The following is a 22,247-nucleotide window of genomic DNA, read 5'->3' as shown; positions in this document are numbered from 1 at the left end:
TGAAGTCTTTTCTCACACCTGCACACTCAAGGTGTGTGTTTTATGGTAGACAAAACTGCCTGCTCCTCTTCCTAGGAAGGGAACACTGGGGCTGCCCCTGTGCCAGGGACTGTTAGCTGGAGCTCTGGGACCATGATATGAGCCCGAATTCCAGCTCACATTCAGTGGACTCAAGCCAACACTTTCTTGGAGACTGTCCTGTCTGCAGGAGGGGGAACACGGTCTGTCTCTCTCTCCAGATGAGAAAAGGACACCACCGCGAGGGCTGAAATATGATGGTGCTGGGTGTGAGCAAGAAGGCCCGAGAGGAGCTGTGACTGTGGTCCAAGGTGGAGGCTGATCCTCTCTTTGGGGACTGCTCGGTGCACGGGGTCTCTGCCTGAGCTGGGAGTGTACACACGGGCTCGGCAGGTACATCACGCGGGGGCACATCCCACGTGGATCCAGGCGTGTGGATACATCCCAGACTGGCTCCCAGGACATCTATGCGATCAGTCCCCAGGAGACATAGGCACGGGACCTCTGGCCCTGTGACTCTCAGGTGGCCTCGGTGCAGGATGGGTGTGCAGAAGTTCACCCAAGCTGAAATGGTGGTGCCTCTGGGCACACGTGATGGTGCATCTTCAGGCACTCACAGTGTATTTCAGCCTTCTAGGAGCTGCAGTCCCACAGGTCGACCAGATCTCGTGTGATGCCTGATAAAAAGTAAATGACTTGCTAATACTATAAAAAGTCTGTAAAAAAATGCACATGCAAATAGACTAAAATACTTGAAATTCAAATTCCAGTAGTATATTCTGTGTTTATTCCCGTGTTACTATTTTTTTTTTCAGAAATCATGAAGTTTCCTGCTATAAGTTGTTGCATGATATAAAATTAATTCCAAATGAGTGGATTTTTACTATATATATCCAGGGGTTAGTTTTTCAGTTATTTTTCATAAATACATTTTACATCTAACTACCTCAGCTGCCTTTTGTTTTGTTTTGGCGCATATGAAGTCATGCACTTTCTATATTTGGGGATTTGGGGGGGGAGGAGTTCTTTCCATTTTGAATAACCAGGTTCAAAGCCATGTTGATCAATTTATAGAGGAGATCAATTTAACAAGTCATAATTATTGACAGTTGCAGAGCATCCATTTTATTTTTAGGTTCTGTTGGGGTACAGTTTAACAACAAACACCATAAGCTGCTTATTAATTTGCCTTAAAAAATGTGTGCTCTTTCCTATTCAAGTTGTGTTATTTAACTCTTCTCTTGTACACAATTTACGTGACAAAGACTAACGTAACAGTTGGCAGTTAAACAGCAAATTGAACAGAATGGACCAATAGTTTCTCAGTTCTCTGTTGTAAACTGTTGCATTATACACTGATTGTGCTAAAATAATTGTTACTGTGCTTATACTCCTTAGTCACCATTGCAGAAATAAAATGATGGAAGATCACATTTGTGTTTATGGAACAGTGTAGATATCCCCCCCAGTACAAGCACAGTGACTTGAGGTGAATGATAATCATTGCAGAACTTGTGCTTTGACTTGTAAACATTGTAAAAATGTATTTGGTATTTTATTTGAAATGAAGAATCAAAATAGTTATTAAAAAAAATAAATCTTACTGTAAATATATATATTCTGAATCCATGTATACAAACATTCCTTTAGAGTTCAGATTGTGAAGAGTGTCTTTATTGGCTAGAGACCACTGCCTCCTGCAGCAGTGGTTACATGTGCTATAGTAAAGAACACAGTGTGTGAAGTATTTGATGTACTGCAGTACCATAGTTCTTTTGGTCTGTTAAGTAAGTTGCAATTTGTGATGAAATGAAGTTGAAAGTAGTGCTTCATACTAACAAATTTCCTTGGTTACAACTTGATTTTTCTTGTAAAACTTAAAAGGAAAACTTGAAAATTTTATATATTTGGATTTTGTAGATTTTTTTTATTTTATTGCAACACAAGGTACCAAAATCATTAAATAAAGTACACTGTGGTCATTTTACCATGGCTCGAGTCTTTTTAAAAACTCTTTTATCCCAGTGGATCGGCAAAGACATGCTAAATTTTGAGCTTCTGAAATGATTATTGAACAAAAGTTGGACCAGCTTGGGCAACAACAATTTGGGACAGATGATCTCCAGAGATCCTTTCCACCATTAATTATTCTATGATTCTAGGCAGTATAATCACAGGAGCTCCCATCCCTGAGCACAGGAGTGATGCAAGTGGCTCCTAGGCTACCTCTGGGACTGGGAGAAAACTTGACCTGGGACTTGGACAACCTTACAGCTGTCATCCCAGCAGGGATCCCCGGGAAAGCACCAGATACCCCAACAGGCACCTTCCCCGGAGCAGCAGAACAGGGTGCTCTGGACACCGTAGCTGAGGCGCCAAGTGCTGTCTGGAATGGAAACCTCCGAAAAAGCTGCCCTTGCCCAGGGACCAGGCCAGTGGGTCCTCCCCCCTCCTTGGCCCCTCAGAGCCAAAGTGCTTTCCAGCACGGGGCCACCCTCTCCAGCTGCCCCCGCAGCCAGTCCATGGCACCAAGGAGCGGAGAAGCAAGAGGAGCCTGTCCCTGACAGCAGAGATTTCTGGGCTCTGCTCTCAGGGCTGTCAGGACAGTGCAGAAAGCCAGGAGTCCTCCATCACCTGAGAAGGGCCCTGTTCACAGGGGGACATAAGAAGGTGATTTGTGGCTTTGATTCTGCTTTCAGACTCCTGAAAACATCACCGTTCAGTGATCCCCATTGAGTAGTGGGGGAGGGAGACCTCAGCCTCACCCCAGTCTTGTCCTGAGCCGAATAATTAGAAAAAACTCCAGGGAAGATGCAGCTGTTCCCTTGATCTTACTGTGTTCAAACCCCCTCGGATTGAGAAAAGTTTATTTTCTTCTACCTCTGCCTCCTGGGCAAGTGCTTTAATCATTAACTATTGCACAAGCTGTTGCTGTCTTTGGCAGCAGCTCCAGTGGCCCTAATAGCCCCTCCTGGACTGCACTGCCATGTTTGTGTGTGCAATGTCACCTCAAGCAGCACCCAATGTTTGTGCAACAAAGGCCAGTGCCCAGATCTCTCAGCCTTTCCATCTTGTAGCCAAGCTCCCACTCCTTCTTAGATGCTGCTTCCTGGCCTCCCTCAGGTGACCAAGAAAGGGAGATGAGGGGAAAACAACCCAACAAACAAAATATATAATTAACATGAGTTCAAAGAGAAGAAAGAATATATATATCTATATATATCCCGGGTAAGTGAATTTGACTGCAAGTAGGGATGATATGTGACTGATAGATTCTTCAAGGTTTTGTTTTTCACATGTATCTTCTTTGGCTAAGGTTATGAAGGGAGAATTTTGTTATTTTAGCTTGACAAAGAGTATCTAAGGAGAAGCCACCCAGCAACACTACTGGTAGCAGTCATATTTCAAATGATTCCTAAATCTTCAGTCCCTGTAACCCTGTGACTCCCCACCAAAGGCTCAGAAACCAAAAGGCAAATAATAGAAACACTCTAAAAGAATTTTCTTAACCATTCATGTGAATCTGGGGGCAGAAGACAACAAAGCCACAATCTTGAGCACCAGAAAGTCATTTGATGACACCTCACAAGTAAATAATCGGTGAGGTGAAACAGCATCCCCCAGAAAGGCAGCACGAGGAGCAATTTTGGTCTTCTCCACTGAGTTGGACTGTCCCATACAGTCAGAGAAATACTTGCCTTGAGCAAATGCGGCAGCTGGGCTGACCAGCCTTTCCAAAGCTAGGAGTCTCCAACTAAATGTCCCATCCTCGCATTTAGGTGTCTCTGAAAGGAGCTGAAGACCTCTAACATGGCTTCCTATCCTCTCCCCAAATGCATGGATTCATGGGACACATAAACCGAGTGGGTAGCTGCTGCAGTATGGAACTAGTTTTCATGTGGTAAAAGAGATTTACTTTGCATGGTTTTAGGTGAATTGTTAATTTCTGGGGCAAAAGATTTTATCAGAGGGCTTTTAATGTAAACCTTCTGTGTGAAAGAAAAAAATAAGTTTCTTTTTAGACTGAGCAAAGGTAGCAGGTGGTGTAATTAGATTCTTAACAAAGGAATGAGAGAAAATTTTTTCAAGTGGCTTGAAAAGTGCTTATTCAGAACCCTTCTTGTCTCTTCTGCCTTAAAAGAAGAGATAAATATCTATAGTTCCAGTAAAAAACATGCTGAAAAGCTAAATATAGGGACTTGATAATAAAAGCCTGAAGTGTCTTGGCAAAACTGTTCAAGCAGGACTTTTCTCCTACTTTACTTAGCTTGGGAGCTAGTAAGAGGCTTGACTTAATACTACTAGTAACGCACCTATAGACCTGTGTGCATGGGAAGGAGCAGTGTCTTCCTACCACAGCAATGGGAAACTTGGAAAGGGAGATTAGAGATGAGAAGTTACTCCTCTTTTCCTGAATGTGACCCAGGTATAAAATGCATTTGTGCAGTGACTTCAGAAATGAAGCCAGAAAGTAAGAAAGTACTGATATTGTATAGTTTTTTTGCTGTGGGAGCACTTCAGACTCATGGTCAAACACAGAACCACTGGTGAATTTGACATGAAGGTGGGTTGGAAACCTGTTTCTGGCATGTTTTTGGACTGAGTGAACTGTAAAGTACACCATGCTCTGAAGTCTGTTGTCCACAGAATAATTCATATTTTAACCATTTTACATCAACGTTATTCTCATGTGCTCATGTGCTTTTCTTTTCACTCAGCAAGGGGAAGAGAGATCAATTTGCTGACAAAACTGTAGCTCCAGAGGATGTAGAGCCAGACTGACTGGAAGAGGTGGCTTTAGCTGTGTTTGCTGCCACCTAGCACACCAGGCTATGCATATCATAGGCTTCATGTCTGTTCTTAAGTAGTAGGTTTTTCCAAGATGAAAAGATTTCTCATTCACAGGAAGATACACAAAAAAACTGAGGACAAAGGGATGCTCATACTTACTGTGTCTTCCAATAACCAATTTGTTTGGTTTTAACTGGGCTCTTCTTAACTGCTGTGAGCATGAACTGTACTGCCATAATTGCACCCAAGAAATACGTGGTGTTTCCTGCTGTGTGACTGTTACGTGCATTCCTAGGACTTACATTATTAACCAAGTAGACCAGTTTACAGGAGGAGGTATCAGATAATGTCCCAAAACATAGAATCATATAATCAGAGAACAGTATGGGTCGGAAGGGACCTTAAAGACTATCCAGTCGCACCCCCCCTGCCCCAGGCAGGGCCCCCTTCCCCCAGCCCAGGGGGCTCCCAGCCCCGTCCAACCTGGCCTTGAACCCTTCCAGGGAGGGGGCAGCCACAGCTGCTCTGGGCAACCTGGGCCAGCGCCTCACCCCCCGCACAGGGAAGAATTTCTCCCTTATACCTAATCTAAATCTACCCTCGTTCAATTGAAAACCATTATCCCTCTTTCAATCCCCCCACCCCCTGATCCAGAGTCCCTCCCCACCTCTCCTGTCCCCCCCTTTAAGCCCTGGGAGGCCACTATAAGGTCTCCCTGGAGCCTTCTCTTCTCCAGGCTGAACAACCCCAACTCTCAGCCTGCCCTCAGAATGGAAACGCTCCAGCCCCTGATCCTTAGACAGCGTAGGACCCTACATAGACCACAGGTCAACATCTACTCCACTGTAGACCTCCATGGGTGGCAGGGGGGAGCCGCCCTGCTGTCTCACCACAGGATAAGGGGGGTGTCGTGGTTTGGGCCTGGTCGGCAGCCAACCACCACGCAGCAGCTCTCTCTCCCTTCTATTCTGGCAATGAGAAGGGACAGAGAGCCAGGCTTGGGGTTCGAGATAGGACTGGGATGGGGAAAAATCCCCCTTTATGGGCACGAGCAAAAGGCAGACTCGTTAGGGAAAGAAAAAAAGAACATACATTTATTATAGACACTAACAACACATAACAGAGTAGGACAGTGAGAAGCATTGCCACATCTTGAGAACACCTTCCCCCCACCCCTCCCTTCTTCCCGGGCTCAGCTCTGCTCCCGATATCTCTACCTCCTCCCCCAGTGGTGCAGGGGCAGGGAATGGGGGGTGCAGTCAGCGCTGCCACTTCCCTTATCTTCGGTGAGGGGAGTGTCCGGAACTTGTTCTTCCTGCTCCATCGTGGTCCCCTCTCACAGCAGACAGTCCTCCACAAACTTTCTCCAACATGAGTTCCTCCCATGGGCCGCAGCGTTCCCCACACTGCTCCGTCGTGGGTCACCAACTTTCTCCGACTGGATTCCCTCCCACGGCTGCAGCCCTTCCCGAGCTGCTCCGGCGTGGGACTCCCCCGCATGCTGCAATCCTCCCAGTGCTGAATTACAGCAGCGGGGCTGCCTTTTCCCATGAGACCCCGGCCTTCTGTGGGCACAGCACCTTGATTATGGCAGGCGGAAGCCACAGACCATAAATCAATGTCTGCTCCACCGTAGATCTCCATGGGTGGCAGGGGGGGGCCGCCCTGACGTCTCCCCACAGGATACAGGGGGGTCTCTGCTCCGGCACACCTCCCCCCTCCTTTCTTCCTCCGTTCCCCCACTGACCTTGGTGTTCACGCAGCTGCAGCAACTCCTTCTCACAAGTCCCACTGCTCCTCACCACGTCCCTTCTTAAATACGTTATCGCAGAGGCGCAGCTGATGGGCTCAGTTTTGGTGCAGAGGTGGAACTGACTTGGAGCTGGGGGAGCTTCGAGAAGCTTCTCACAGGGGGCCGCCCTGATAGCCCCCTCCCCTGCTACCAAAAAAACCCACCATTTACTCAAACCCAGGACAGGGGGGGTGTCTGCTCTGGCACACTTTCCTCCTCCATTCTTCCACTGACCTTAGTGTTCACACAGATGTCACAACTCCTCCTCACAAGTCCAACTCCTCCTCCTAGGTCCCCTTCTTAAATATGTTATCACAGAGGCGCAGCTGATGGGCTCAGTTTTGGTGCAGAAATGGAGCTGACTTGGAGCTGGGGGAGCTTCGAGAAACTTCTCCCAAGGGGCCACCACTATATCCCCCTCCTCTGCTACCAAAAAACCCACCTCTCACTCAAACCCAAGACACTGAGGAGGCAGCATTATACAACTCAGCCCTTCCTTATTTCAAGTTTATCCCTACTGATGTTTTTTTTCTCGTCTGGTGATTTTGTAACTCTTCCAAGAGTCTCTCTTTAAGGTATTTTCTTTTTGTGTTTGTCTGTTTATTTTAAATGCCCCTTTGTCTCTGATATTTGTTTCAGTGTTTTCCTTTGGGGATATGTTTTTGCTTTGGGCGGTGCTTGCCATCTGTGATGTTTCAGTCTACATTTCAAATGCTGTCACCTTTTCATGACAGTTTTGATTCCAGCTGACCGTGTTGGTGCAGCAGTGAGAGAGGAGCTGTGTGGTTACATTATAGGTGTGTGGTGTTCTGTCAGAGGTCTGATGTCCTGAATAACATCCTACCAATGTCCTGATAAAAGCAGGAAAATTATCTCTCAAGTTCTCTGATTGGTCAATGTTTTGTTGGGTACCCTGTGCCATCTTCTGTCTACAGTTTCACCCCAGGGTCTGTTGTGATGACCTTTGTGTGTGACTCCATCTAGCCCATATTTTAAAATCTAACACACCACCTCCCCACCCCCCCACCCCTTCCCAGAATAAGGAGACTCTGCCTTAGCTGGGCCATAATATCCCAGAGAACTCAGCATTTCCAAGGAATGCAAATAATTGCCATGTGCTTAAACTCTGCTATAGCAAAAAGCATATAACATGCCTTAATTATTTCCCTTAATGAACATCTCCAAATATCACACCCACGTGAGCAGCATAAATGTTGCAGTGTATTCTGTGTAAAGGAAAAATGAGGTTGAAGCTTAAGTTCTGTGTTACAGTATTAAGGCAGAAATGGGCTGGTTTGCCTCCTCTGAGAAGCACTGGTGTTCACACAGCAGATACAGCTCCCCCCTCTCTGCCCCAACAAAAAGTGGGCAGAGCATTATTGGCAATTAAGAATAAATATGCCTCATGGTTATATCTTTCTTTAAAGCAACATGAACTCCTATGTGTGACTTGTAACTAATAATGAATCACGTTTAAGTTTTAGATGGCCTTTTTCTTCTATATCTGATCCATCTAATCTTTAAAGTTATAATTATCCAGCTCTATTCTATTTATGTAATTAGCAGTTTTTTACATTTGGGCACATCACCTTATCCCAAATTGTTACTCTGTGCTGGTAAGACAGGAGATTTCAGTGATAATGGCTTCTTCAATACCCTAATGGAACAGGATTTCATTAAAGTGGTGTATTATCTAGCATATTTAATTAATTTATCTTGCTTATAGAACACCTCTGTGAGGTTTTGTTGCAGAAAGAATTGCAGAGTGAAACTGCTGTCTTTGATTCCATGTATGGGTTGCTAGAATCAGACATCTTCAGAAAATATGCAATTAAATAAGAAATGTTCTTGGAAATTTGAAGATCCAAAGACTGTTCTCCTCCAGATTCATTCTCGGTGCTCATTTGGTGTAGGAGGATGGCTGGGAAGAAGGACTGAGAGTGCTGTACTGAGAGTGAATGATGAGGACATCTTGACCTTGGTGGGCCAGAAGCCTTGGGAGCAGCAAACAGGTATGTAGAAGGAGGAACAAGATAAGGATGCTGAGCTTTACCTAAAAGAAAACATGCAAGACTACCGTTAACGGAAAACATCTGCCCATTTCTTAAACAGTGGAAAGTTTTCTGCCTTGAGCTAAAAGTGTGTAGGACGCTGTGTTTGTGCTTGTTAGATTTAACTAACCAATAGGCTTAGGATAGCAGTAACTAACTTGTAGCCAATGAGTTGTCTGGTGTATTATGGACAGAGGGTAATGAGCAGTCAAATATTGACAAGTATTGTTAGAGACTGTATAACTGTAGAAGAGTTGCTGATAATAAACAACTTTGACTTGGACTTCTCGACCTCTTGTTTATGCCCATGCGGAGTCCCATCTCTCAGTCACCGTCAAATGGTGCCCCGTGTGAGGAGCGACGACCCGCCTAAGCTGAGCAGCCGACAGTGAGCCCTGAAGAGCTGAAGTGCTGCTGAAAGGAAGCAGGAGCCAGCAATCCATCCCTCCGGGATAAGGAGGTGAGCTGTGGGGAACATGGGTCATAGAATGTCTACCCCCGAGAGAGACGTTTTTGAGCTTATGACTAAGCTGCTAGAAGAGCATGGCAAATGTTTGCCTTCACATGACTTAAAGGTCATGTTGAAATGGAACAGCATCTAAGCTGCCGGGATTTACTCCGTCCTCAATTTTTATGAAAGAAGAAGGGAGTAACTCCAACCCCCTCATTGCGAAGGAGTCTACTGAGCCTCCTCCTGAGCAACCCTCAGCCCCTGCCCTTACAAGTGAGGGGGGGAAAACCCTTCGTGATCCGTTGGAGCATTCGCGGTGGGCTACTGCCGGGATGATAGCCAGGACAAAGATTCAGACCCCTTTGACCCTGATTTTATTGATCCTGAGAAAGAGCCAGATCTTTACCCCCCTGACCCCGGCGATAATTGGGCTCATCTTAAACGACAGGCACTGAAAGAAGGGGAGTTGGATATTGCTTGGAAAATCGTGGCACCTGTTATTTATCAAGGAAAGCGACAGCAAAATCCTCAGTGGGACTCGCTGCCCTTTTCGGTAATTAAGGAACTCCGACAGACAGTGACAGAACATGGTATAGACTCTCCATTTTTTTGCTAGCCTGTTAAGTTCTGTATTTAGTGCTTATGTCATGACTCCACATGATCTCAAATTGCTTGCTCAGTTGCTGTTGACTACTACTCAATATGCTTTGTGGGAGACTGAATGGTGGAAAGGGCTTCAAGCTCTTCTTGTGAATTATAGGGGCCATAATAATCCAGCCATAGGGGCCCTTACAATGGACCATCTCATGGGAATGGGGCCGCATACAGATCCTACTGCCCAAGCCCGAGATTGCCCGAGGGAAGCCTTGGAGGCAATCCATGAGGCAGCACAGCACGACAGGCTTTGCTTAAGGTGCCTGATGCACAGCAGGCACAAAAGGCATTCACGACTATTGTGCAGCAGCCCCGTGAATCCTTCATGCAGTTTGCTGATCATCTTAAGCAAGCGCTTGAGCGTCAGGTTGATCACCCTCAGGCTCACAAAATTTTGCTTTTAAAACTTGCTGTTGAGAACGCAAATGAAGATTGTAAGAAATTTCTTAAGTTTTTGCCTAATCAGAATCCAACTTTGGTTGAAACGGTTGAAGCATGTAATCGTATTGGTACGTTCGACCATAAATATGAAGCAATGGCTGCAGATTTTGCAGCCTTTAAAGGCCCCTTTGGAACTATGGGAGTTTGTTTTGGCTGTGGTAAACCCGGTCATATAAAAAAGGACTGCTTTGCTGTGAAAGGAGCTAAGCCTAAAGCCCCTGCTGTATGCCCACGGTGCCAGATTTGCTAATCAATGTCATTCTAAGCATGATTTTGAAGGTCGCCCAATTCAGGGAAATCAGACCCAGTGTGTGCACAGACACAAATGCCTCAGCCGCCATTGCAGACACCCAATGGAAGGTCCCCTCAAATCTTCGCCCAGCACCTGCAGGCAGCATAGGATTGGACCTGGCAACCTCAACCACGGTAACGTTGCTAGATTCTTCTGTTCATTTACTCCCTACAGGAATTTTTGGTCTCCCAGGGCCCCAGAAAAGCGCCTTGATGATAGGGAGGTCTTCAACCACCCTTATGGGACTTTTTGTTCTCCCCAGGGTCATAGATAGACTCTAGGAGGGAGATTAAAATCATGGCTTGGACCCCTTTTCCACCTTGCACCATTCCCAAAGGAACTTGTATCACACAGTTGATTCTTTTTTTAAATGAGCTGCCACTTACTAAGGAAAAGCATAAAAAAAGAGAGGGAGGATTTGGTTTCACAGGGTCCCCAAAAATATTTTGGGTACAAGCAATTTCTGACAAACGACCCATCTATAAATACACGCTGTCATCACAGGGGCAACAGATAACTCTCACTGGTATTTTAGATACCAGAGCCGATGTAACTGTCATTTCTCAGTCCAAGTGGCCCCCTAACTGGCCTCTTACAGCAGTGCCTCAGGCCCTCACTGGGATTGGAGGAAGTAGCTGCAGTTATCAGAGTTGTCATCTAATTCAGGTGACATGACCAGAAGGTCATGTGGCCTCTATAAAACCGTTTGTTTTACCGGTGCCCATGATGTTGTAGGGACGAGATGTACTTTCTCAATGGGGTTTTAAAATTTAGTCTGATTTTTAACGGGGGCCACTGTGGCACGTGACACCCTGAAACTGACATGGAAAACTGATGATGCTGTTTGGGTGGATCAATGGCCCCTACCATTACCCAAACTATGCGTACTCAATGAGCTTGTCCAAGAACAACTTCAAAAGGGGCATATAGTCCCCTCTACTAGTCCCTGGTATTTACCTGTGTTTCTGATCGGAAAATCAACTGGCAAGTGGCGCCTGTTCCATGACCTCCAAAAAATTAATACTGTCATAGAGAATATGGGAGCCTTGCAACTTGGTCTCCCGTCTCCTACTATGATCCCTTGAGACTAGCATTTGACAGTCACCAACTTAAAGGATTGCTTTTTCACCATTCCTTTGCATCCTGATGATGATCCCAAATTTGCCTTTTCAGTTCCAAGTACCAACATGCAAGCACCCTTGCAAAAATACCACTGCGCTGTGTTACCTGAAGGAATGAAAAGCAGCCCTACTATTTGCCAGTGGTTTGTTGCAAGAGTCCTTAGCCCTATCCGTCAGAGAATGCTTAATGTTCTCCTCTATCATTATATGGAAGATATTTTAGTCGCAGTGGAAAAGCAAGAGGTCATGGAGGAAGCCCTAGCCCTTGTCATTGCTGTTGCCACTCAACCTGGACTTTGTGTTGCTCCTGAAAAAATCCAACATCAACCCCCGTGGAAATCTTGGCTAGTGCATTAGGAACCAGACTATTTCCCCTCAACCTTTGCAGATTCAAACAGACATTCACATATTACACGACGCCCAAAAACTTTTGGGAATGATCAGTTGGGTTTGTCCTTTGTTAGGAATCACGAATGCAGAACTAAGCCCTTTGTTTGCCTTGTTGAAAGAGGAATCAGATCTTTTGTCACCTTGGCAACTCACGTCAGAAGCTTGCCAAGCATTGCAACATATAGCTGATGCTATTTCAAGCTGGCAAGCGGCTCGATGGGCTCCTGAGCTGTCCTTTTCTTTGATAATCCTAAACCCTGCCAAGCAACCCCATGCTTTGATCTATCAGTGGGATCCTAAGGCGTCAGACCCCTTGTTGATTATAGAATAGATTTTTTTGCCTCATCATATGTCCAAAACCATAAGTGCCCAACGTGAAATGATTGCCTTACTTACTGTAAGAGCTCAACAGAGACTAATCACACTTGCTGGTGTGGATTTTCACTCATTTTTTTTGTCTGTCATTACTGTGTATCTACAATGGATGTTGAAACACTCTGAGGTATTTCGAATGTCCCTGACTGATTTTCCTGGGCAACTTTTTTCACATCCCCCCCAAGTTAATTGCAGCCAGCTTCAATCTTTTAACTCAACCTAAAAAAAAGTGACATCCCCTTGAAGGCCTTAACTGTCTTTACAGTTGGGTCTGGTCACACACATAAGTCAGTACTACTTTGGTGAGATTCTGAATCCAGTCAATGGAAGTCAGATGTTGCCACAATTTCAGGTTCTCCCCATATTGTTGGATTGGCAGCTGTTGTTCAAGCCTTTCAGTGATGATCTACTCCTTTTAACTTAATAACAGATTCTGCTTGTGTTGCAGGAGTTGTTGAAAGAGCTGAGGCTGCCGTCTTGAAGGACGTGTCTAATGAGTTGTGGTTTCAATGGCTACAAAAACGTGTTTTTCTTTTGGATGCTAGAAAACAGCCTTATTTTGTAATGCCTATTTGTTCTCACACTACTGTGTCTGGTTTTATTGCAGAAGGGAATCACCAAGCAGGTCTACTTACTTTACCTGTTCAAGTGTTACCAGATTGGTTTGCTCAAGCAAAACTTAGCCATGCCTTTTTTCACCAGAATGCAGCCACACTTCTGTGCACTTTCACTTTGTCTCACCGCCAAGCAGCTAGCACTATCGCAGCGTGCCCTGACTGCCAACAGCACTCTTTTCCTTCCGTTGCAGGAGGTGTTAACTCTAGAGGACTTCAAAGCCTTCAATTACGGCAAGCAGATGTCACTCATTTTCCAGAATTTGACCGACTTAAATATATTCATTCTTCCATAGATACTTTTTCGGGTGCCTTGTTTGCATCCTGCCATACCGGTGAATCAGCAAAGGATGTTTGTCGTCACTTTGCAAATGCCTTTGTGGTCTTAGGAATTCCTTCGCAAATTAAAACTGACAACGGCCCAGCACATACTTCTCAGACACTTGCAAATTTTCTTACCCTTTGGGCAGTAACACATAGTACAGGAATTGCCCATTCTCCAACTGGCCAGGCTATAATAGAATGAGCCCACACTTCACTTAAGTGTCTTTTGTTACAACAGAAAGGGGGAATGGGGAACGCTACTACAGAAAGCATTGTATGTTTTTAATTTTTTAAATTGCTCGTTAATGGATTCTAACCCTGCATTGTATGGTATTTTGGTAATAATTCTAAATTGTAAGTTAAGCAAAAAGCCCCGGTGCTTAACAAAGACCCAGAGACAGGTAAGGTCATGGGCCCTTATCCTCTTGTCACATGGGGAAGAGGTTATGCTTGTGCCTCTGCAGAAAGCGGCCCGAGGTGGATCCCGGCAAAGAACGTGAGACCATTCTGAGAATCTCTGCATGTTTCTTCGGAGGATCCTGACTACCCAGACATCCCTTCCTCAATTTCATCTTCTTAGATCGCCAGGCTCACCTCCAGGAACTAGCAAATCTCAATTTTAACAGATTTCAGAAGAGCATACAAATCTTATATTAATTTGCAAATTGTAATTTGTATATCATTACGATTATGAATTATTTAGTCAAATTAATTCTTCTAGTAGGATTTAGTTTAGAGGGAAGGGAAACATATGTTTTGCTCGGTTGTTGGCTTGCTAAACAAAGTAATGCTACTAGTTCCGCCCTGTCAGGCTTATTAACAGATAACGATAGCATAAAGCATGCCACTTTGCAAAATAGAGCTGTAATTGATTTTTTACTTTTAGCGCATGGGCATGTTTGTGAGGAATTTGAAGGTCTATGCTGTATGAATTTGTCTGATTATTCTCAGTCCATTCATGCCAGTATATAGGCCCTTCAAAATGGTGTTGTAAAACTTCAAGTTGTCAACGATGGGGGTTGGTTCGGACAAATACTTGGAGGATTGGAGCTTACCGGCTGGCTTAAAAACAGTAATTTATGTTTTGGCCATATTATTGATTATGGTGATCTGTTTATCATGCATTTTACAATGTGCGCAAAGACTGATAGATAAATTAGTAAAGAGAATTTTAATAGTTGAACAGAAAGGGGGAGATGTAGGAGGACAGGTGGGAAGAAGGACTGAGAGTGCTGTACTGAGAGTGAATGATGAGGACATCTTGACCTTCCTTGGTGGGCCAGAAGCCTTGGGAGCAGCAAACAGGTATGTAGAAGGAGGAACAAGATAAGGATGCTGAGTTTTACCTAAAAGAAAACACGCAAGACTACAGTTAACAGAAAACATCTGGCCATTTCTTAAACAGTGGAAAGTTTTCTGCCTTGAGCTAAAAGTGTGTAGGACGCTGTGTTTGTGCTTGTTAGATTTAACTAACCAATAGGCTTAGGATAGCAGTAACTAACTTGTAGCCAATGAGTTGTCTGGTGTATTATGGACAGAGGGTAATGACCAATCAAATATTGACAAGTATTGTTAGAGACTGTATAACTGTAGAAGAGTTGCTGATAATAAACAACTTCGACTTGGACTTCTCGACCTCTTGTTTACGCCCATGCGGAGTCCCATCTCTCAGTCACCGTCAAGTTGGACTTCTGACACACGATTTGTTTTTCCTTATCATGGTGAGACTTTAAAATGTGGCCTGGGGAGCAGGGAACTGAAAGGACCATTTCTGTTCCTGCCTGATCCCATTGCCCAGCCACCTACATGATGTCACCTGTGGCTTCTGCCTGTTTAAAAAGTTCTTGTGCCTCCTGCCCGGCACAGGGGCACTGCTGCTTGGTCTGGATTGGTCCCACCCATTGCACAGCCCTATGGAATTGCACAAGGGCAAGCTGTCTGGCAGGAATTTGCTGGCCTCACCAGGGCATGCCTTGGTTTAGGTGGCAATATGGGCTAATGATCTGATCCAGTCGCTGCACTGTATTTCCAATCAGGTTATGCCATTCCCCTGGTAGTGCATGCAAGTAGGACATGAGAAACCTCAATTTTAATTTTAATTTCTTTCAACATTGTTTTGAATACAGATGTCATAAACCCTTTTCTTTAATTAACTTTTCTTGTATAGATAATTTCTTTTCGCCAGCAGTCTATGCCACAGGATGCTTCTGACTGTGCATAGAGATAATATACTCTTTTTCTATTTCTGCCTGAAGCAGAATTAAAATAGGAAGGGAAGTGTTTGGTTGCACTTTTCTCCTTCAGAGTACTTTTTCTTGTGTGCACACGTGCAACAGCTTTTGAGATCATAGACTCGTTTCTCCTAAAGAAAGAGGAAGAAAAATCAGGGCAGCCTTAGAGAAAAACAAAAAATCTTGGAAGAACATGAAAGTCTTCTGTTCGTTACAGTTTGCCTTAAAGACTTTATCTGACATTTCTCTGAAACCTGAGTTATCAGAAGCAGTAATTTGCTCTGCATTATCTACTACCTTCATTCAAAGGAAGTACTGAAGAGGTGCCATTCAAATTCATATAGGAAGGCAGATCTCCAGGGGGATGTTCTGTCTGTTATGAAGGCAGCTGGTGTAAGAGGAAGAAAGCAGAGAAGTTTTTGAGCTCATGGTCTCTCAGTTATTTATCTTGCAACTGCCTGGGACAAATACACAAAGACTTCGTGCCTAGGTGTCAAGCTATAAGTGTACTGATCAGATCGTGTAGCAGGAGCAGGCAGGGCCAGCGAGGAGATACAGCTGGTCAGACGTGGTAGGGAGGGTGAGTAATGGAGCTGGGCACCGTCTCCTGCTACCTTGGCAGAGCTGAGCTTTTATCCATGGCAGGGCAGTGCTCCATGTCCTGGCACTTACCAGGTCCCACATGTCTGTTTTTTCAAGCGGAGGCTGCAAAGACGACTTTTTAATACTGTTTTTTTTTCAGACCACATCAGGCTGCATGAACAACTCGCTCCCTGTGTGCTGTTGTCTCGGACAGCACACAGCGCTGAGCTGAGCTCTGCCGGCAAGCTGTCAGGATGCGGCTGCAGGATTTGGTGTGGATGCTCAGCGATGCTCCGCTGAGGAGTTCCAAGGAACAACCTTTGCCCCAGCAATGTGGTTTTCCACTCGTGCCAAGGCAGCAGTGCTTTCAAATTCCCTGTGCCCTTATTGATTCTGACATCAGAATCACTGGCTGCAAACTTCCAGCCAATATGCCTGGGGGAAAAAAATGAAAAAAAACACAGGCCAAAATGTTAGCAAACCACCCCTTTTCACACTGTAAACTTCCCCATGCAAAGATCCTTCCCTCGCCTGCCCTCAGACGCCAGCAGAGGCAATGCAATATTTGGGTTATTCCATGCTATGTGTTATGACATCTGTTAAGTGTGGAAGGAGCAGACCTAACTCCAAGAGGCGGGCAGGCAGGGCTGCTTTCAGGCTGGCCAGGGCAAACGTCTTTAGAGATAAGGCATTTTAAAAAAAAAAAAATTTGTTTCATCTCAGAAAAGGGAATAACTGAGCCACACTGAGACATCTTGCATTTTGACAGCTTTTCTAACTTAAGACAATCTGACTTGCTAAATATTAACCCATCTCCGTGCTGGTGGCAGCTAAAATTGGTGATTCTTTTATTAGGGTGGTTGTAAAGGGGCAGCACTGCTCACTAAACAAAGGGGCAAAATGTATGGAACAGAAAGGGGAAAACCAGAAAACAGCCCAGCACCCTGTGCATGATCAAATGTTTCCATTCCAGGCGGGCTGTTGTAAAGCAAATGGGAGAAATAAACCTTCAGCTTTTCTGCTGAAATATAAGGTAAACCCAGCACACAGAGAGCAGTTTAGGATGCCAGGAAGGGAATTTGGGCCATGGGCACATGAACTACCTGAAGACAGTTATATTTTCTTAATCTGATTTATTCATTTACTTCACCCAGATGCCAACACTTGCTGCACCTCTTAGAATTGACTTTGCCCCACCCCAGCAGTGGCACATTTACATTGGGATGAATCACCACCACCTTCTCCCTGCACGGTCTACCTGTGCTCAGCCAAATGTCTTTTCCTCTCCTCAGTTGCAAAATAGTAGCTGTTCCCAGCAGCTGAGTATTAAATCTGATTGAATCTGATGGAAGCAGGTCCTCATTCTGTCCCAGAAGAGCCAATACTACAAGCTCACATGTTTTCCTTCAACTGCCTGTCTCTGCTGCTACTTCTTGCCTGGCACGCTGCCTGGAAAGGTGAAGGGATTTTTGAAACAGGACAGCTACCCAAAGAAATAAAACTCCTTCAGAAGGACTGCCCCGATATAAAAATTCCAATCTGTTTTCAGTAGGTCCCTCCTCTACAGGTGATATTGCATCTTTATATTTGAGTGTATCACTTTCCCTCATTGTCCAACCTGCTAGTTCTCTGTGTTTTACTCTGGAGCTCAGGTATCGGTATTGCAAATGTTTGTTCAGGTGGCAATGCTATTCTGGAACCTGAGTGTTTCTGGCTTTATTTGCCGTGATGTGAGCATGATGCTAACACAGATGCTGTCTTCTACGTTAGGCATTGGAAATGGGGCCCAAATCCTCAGAGATGGGCAAATTCCTCCTTGATGAAAATGTTCCTATAGACTTAGTTCCTACACCTAGAGAAATCTGCATTAAAATCATGAGCTTGGGCTCCAGAAATCATTATTTGTTTGCTATCCATGTTTTGCTGCATAGTTTCAAGAGATGATCTATTAGAAATCAGCACGTCTACGGAAACTACTTGGTTCACCAGCTAATAAAAAATGATTAAGCATAATAATGACAAAGCAAGCATGAATGATATCATCTTGACATTTACAAAGCTCAGGTGGATTGAATAATAATGGTCTGCTATTTGCCTTGCAACAGCAGCTAAAGTAGGTTCCATGCTCCTGTTTATGCTGAAGAAATGGTATCATGCATGCACACACATGCACACATGTACACACACCTATGCTGCTGTGTAATACAGGCAGACGGTATCTGGTCCTGTAGCCATTAACAGTCAGGTGTTAAGAGTTAAGAAACTAAAGAAAGATGGATTCATGAATTCCAACAGCTGAGATTTTCCATCTGCCTTTTTAGGTCAGCTCTCTACTCCCATTGCTCCTTGAAGTGTGTTTTTGGGCACTCGTGGGTGCTTAGCCGCCCACATGCCAATTTCTCCTGACTCACCTTGCTGCAGACAGCAGCAAAAGCCATCCTCCAATTTTAAAGGCTTCTCAAACTGTACATCCACTGGCTCATGAGTGGATGGAGTAATCAAACAACTTGAAAGTGGTGTGTTCAACACAACTTCAGATCTATGTACAACTTGGTTGCTGCACCAGAAAGGTGGAATAAATTGCATAGTATAGGAGCGTCTGTTGGTTCATTTATTACAACTGCTATGCAGAAAGCTTATTGCCTCCCAGAAATTATATTTGTGGATACTGTATGTTTGACAGAAAAATACCACGGGCTCTTTATATAAAGCTTTCTCACCTGTTAGAACAGCAGCCTTCCCCTATAAAGTTTGTGCTCTATGTTGGATGTGCACAAAGACCAGAACTTAACCACGTTAGCTCCTCAGCAATAACTTCTTTCATCTCTTTGGGCACACCTGAGCCCAGCCCTGGCCTGAAAAAGGTATTTCAGGGCACTTGAGGCACTGAAGACAGGGCAGCTGAGCCAGCCCGGCTGCTGCCCCTTCCCCTGCCTGCTCTGCAAAGGCAGCCCAGCCGCAGTGCAGCACCAGGCACTGCCCCTACTGCACAGCGAGCCGCAGCGCTGTGCCTGCACCTTCTGCAGCTTGCTTCACTCCCCTGCAAAGGCAAAGCTTTGCTGTGATTCAAGCCTGGCCCTGAACGATCCTGGGTACCGCCACGGGGTGCAGAGGAGTCTGCAGGAAAGAATATAGACCAAGGCTAGTGACTGAGAGAGGAACTGGGTAGCAAGCATGACTGCTACCTTGCTTTCGAGGGGAAATAACAACCACCCTTGATGTGCTGCTACCTGATAAGCAAGTCTAATACAAAGTTCACAACTAGCTACCTTCCACTAGTCTAACTGGGTTACGGTTTGCTCCAGCGAGGCCCTGAGGGCTGCTGAGGCCTTCTCCTGAGGCCGCGGCTCAACTCCGGTGGCAACTTTGGTCCTGGGCACACCGCCAGAGCTGCTACGTGTCTGCACCGGTGCCAGGCCTCTGCCAGGAGAAAAAAGAGCCAGGAAGCTTTGTTTCTATAGACGTGACTCGAGGCTGTCCAGAATTAGGATTCCAAAAGTAGTTTGGGGTTTGGATGTGCTCATTTTAGTTGTGGGGCTTGATTTATATTTTTATACATGCCTTCAGGGACTGAGCCAAGTTGCAGTCAGTCTTTGCCCTCAAGCTTGTTCTCATAAAGCAAGATCAAGACACCTGTGTGGAGTGTGGAAATCTATGGCAAAAAAAAAAAAAAAATCAACCAAGAAACCCTGCAACTGTTGTGACAGCTAGTTAAGAAAATTAATCCACTGCATGATGTGCAAAAGAAAATGAATCTATTTCTGAATGGACAGGACACTTCAAAAGCTGTGATGGATCTGTCAGGAGAGTGGGTTTTGTATGGTAAGGAGAAATCTGATCATTAAAGAGCTGTCTGGAGAGGTGGTAGCTCTATCACAGCAGCTGAAATAGGAGCTCAGAAATGTTTCTAGGTAGCTTTGGTAGACTTCAGATAGATCAAAGAGAAAAAATGTTCACTGGAGTCTCCATTTCTGTTCCTGCTTGAGAAGTAACTGAAGGAAGACTGGAGCTGCTCTGAGCACAGTGTAGACCTGACCATAAGAAAACACCATTGGAAGAAAAATAAAAGCAAATCCCAGTTTGGAATATATGAAGATCAGCCACATCTGCAACAGGACTCATCCCGATTCATCTGCCACAAATTCCCTGTAAAGATGATACAGAATTGTAAATTCATACCTTCCCTGATGCATATTATGTTTCCCATTAAAAGGAATTATGTAAAAATGGTTCTATTTCTTGCCCTTATTTTTTTTTTTAACTTTTAAGATCTTCTCTGAATAATACAGTACTTCCCTCTGTATTTTGTTAGAACTTTGGCATCTCATGTTTCCAGAGCATGCAGTGGTTTTAGCTAGAAAACAGGAACCAAAGTGATTTGAAGAATCATGCTGCACTCTCCCATTATAGTAACTAGTATGGACATCAGGAAGCAGTGGGCTTTCTCTCATGTGATGGCTGCAACACGAGGCCTGGTGGAATAGGATCTGCTCTACAACAGCTGCTTCAGCTCCATGGTGGGGAAAAAAATACTGGGTCTGCCTTATATATGCAGCTTGACATTAATTCCAAACAGCATCCTACTTTCTTGTAAGGTTTCAGACACACACACACAAAAGCAAGAAGTGTGAGCAAACACTTCTGTTTTTAAAAAAATTATCCCTACAGTTCAAAAGTTTATTACACTTTTGTGACCAATTTTCTGACATGAAGAGATCATTATAACAATTTTAAAATGTTTCAGGAAGCAACATATGGTATGCACTCTCTGTATGTTGTGACAAAATTCAAGGTAATAAGTGGTAAATATGCAACCATCTGTGTAATACAAAACTACTTAAAAAACACAGACAAGCAAACAGTGCAAACAGCCTATGATGAGAAAAGTATCATAGAACCATAGAATGGTTTGGGTCAGAAGGGACCTTAAAGATCACCTAGTTCCCACCCCCCTGCCCCGGGCAGGGCCCCCTTCCCCCAGCCCAGGGTGCTCCCAGCCCCGTCCAACCTGGCCTTGAACCCTTCCAGGGAGGGGGCAGCCACAGCTGCTCTGGGCACCCTGGGCCAGCGCCTCACCCCCCGCACAGGGAAGAATTTCTGCCTTAGATCTAGTTTAAATCTACCCTCTTTCAGTTTAAAACTGTTACCCCTCATCCTATCCCCACACCCCCTGATCCAGAGTCCCTCCCCACCTTTCCTGTCCCCCCTTTAAGCCCTGCGAGGCCACTATAAGGTCTCCTCAGAGCCTTCTCTTCTCCAGGCTGAACAATCCCAACTCTCTCAGCCCGGCCTCAGAAGGGAGGTGCTCCAGCCCCCCGAGCATCTTCATAATTTGTCTTGAGTACAACATTCATTTAGGCTATTTCAGAATTATACATTTTATATATATATATATATATTTTTATATATATATATATATATATAAATATAAAAGGCATTAGTGTCATTGCCCTGTATTGTAGAAACGCATTTTGCTGCTGGCAAGGACCTTCTTAGACATGAAGTGAAATGAACAGAACTAAGAAAATAAGTGACATCAAACTACCTTGTGAAGTTTCAGCAGACATATTTTAGAGGATTATCTTACTTAGCATGTATTTTCCATGCTACTACACTCATGCAGCAATTCCATGCACTTCTGTGTTTATTTTTGGTACCCTAATCATTTTGTTCAAAAATAACACAAAAAAAGCAGCAGCATGTCTACGACGGGCTTAATAGGGATTAAGTGCTGGGGAGCTAACACATTAAGTGTCACCATAGCTGTATCTTTCTCTACAGAGTAATAGGATGAAGCAACATAATGGCATACTTGTACAGCAAACCCAATACTGGATGAACCACACAATTGTGTTGACAATGCTGATTAACTGCTCTACCTTGCATTTGCAGTGATTAATTTCATATGAAAGCATCCTAATAATAGATGTTCAGACTGAGCTGTGCTATTACACAACAGGACAGTAAATTGGCCAGTAGGAGGTTTGGGCCTTGCTGAGAGATAATGACAAATATCTGTCAGTACAGCAGTCGGTCTATTTCTACTTCCAAACCACCTAAAAATGCATATTCTGGTTATGCAGTTCACATGGAGAAACCTGGCATGTCCTCAGTGTACCC

Source organism: Tyto alba, unplaced genomic scaffold (assembly GCF_018691265.1).
Source record: "Tyto alba isolate M040663 unplaced genomic scaffold, T.alba_DEE_v4.0 Super-Scaffold_9, whole genome shotgun sequence".
Classification (NCBI taxonomy): Eukaryota; Metazoa; Chordata; class Aves; order Strigiformes; family Tytonidae; genus Tyto; species Tyto alba.
This window is presented reverse-complemented; position numbering follows the sequence as displayed.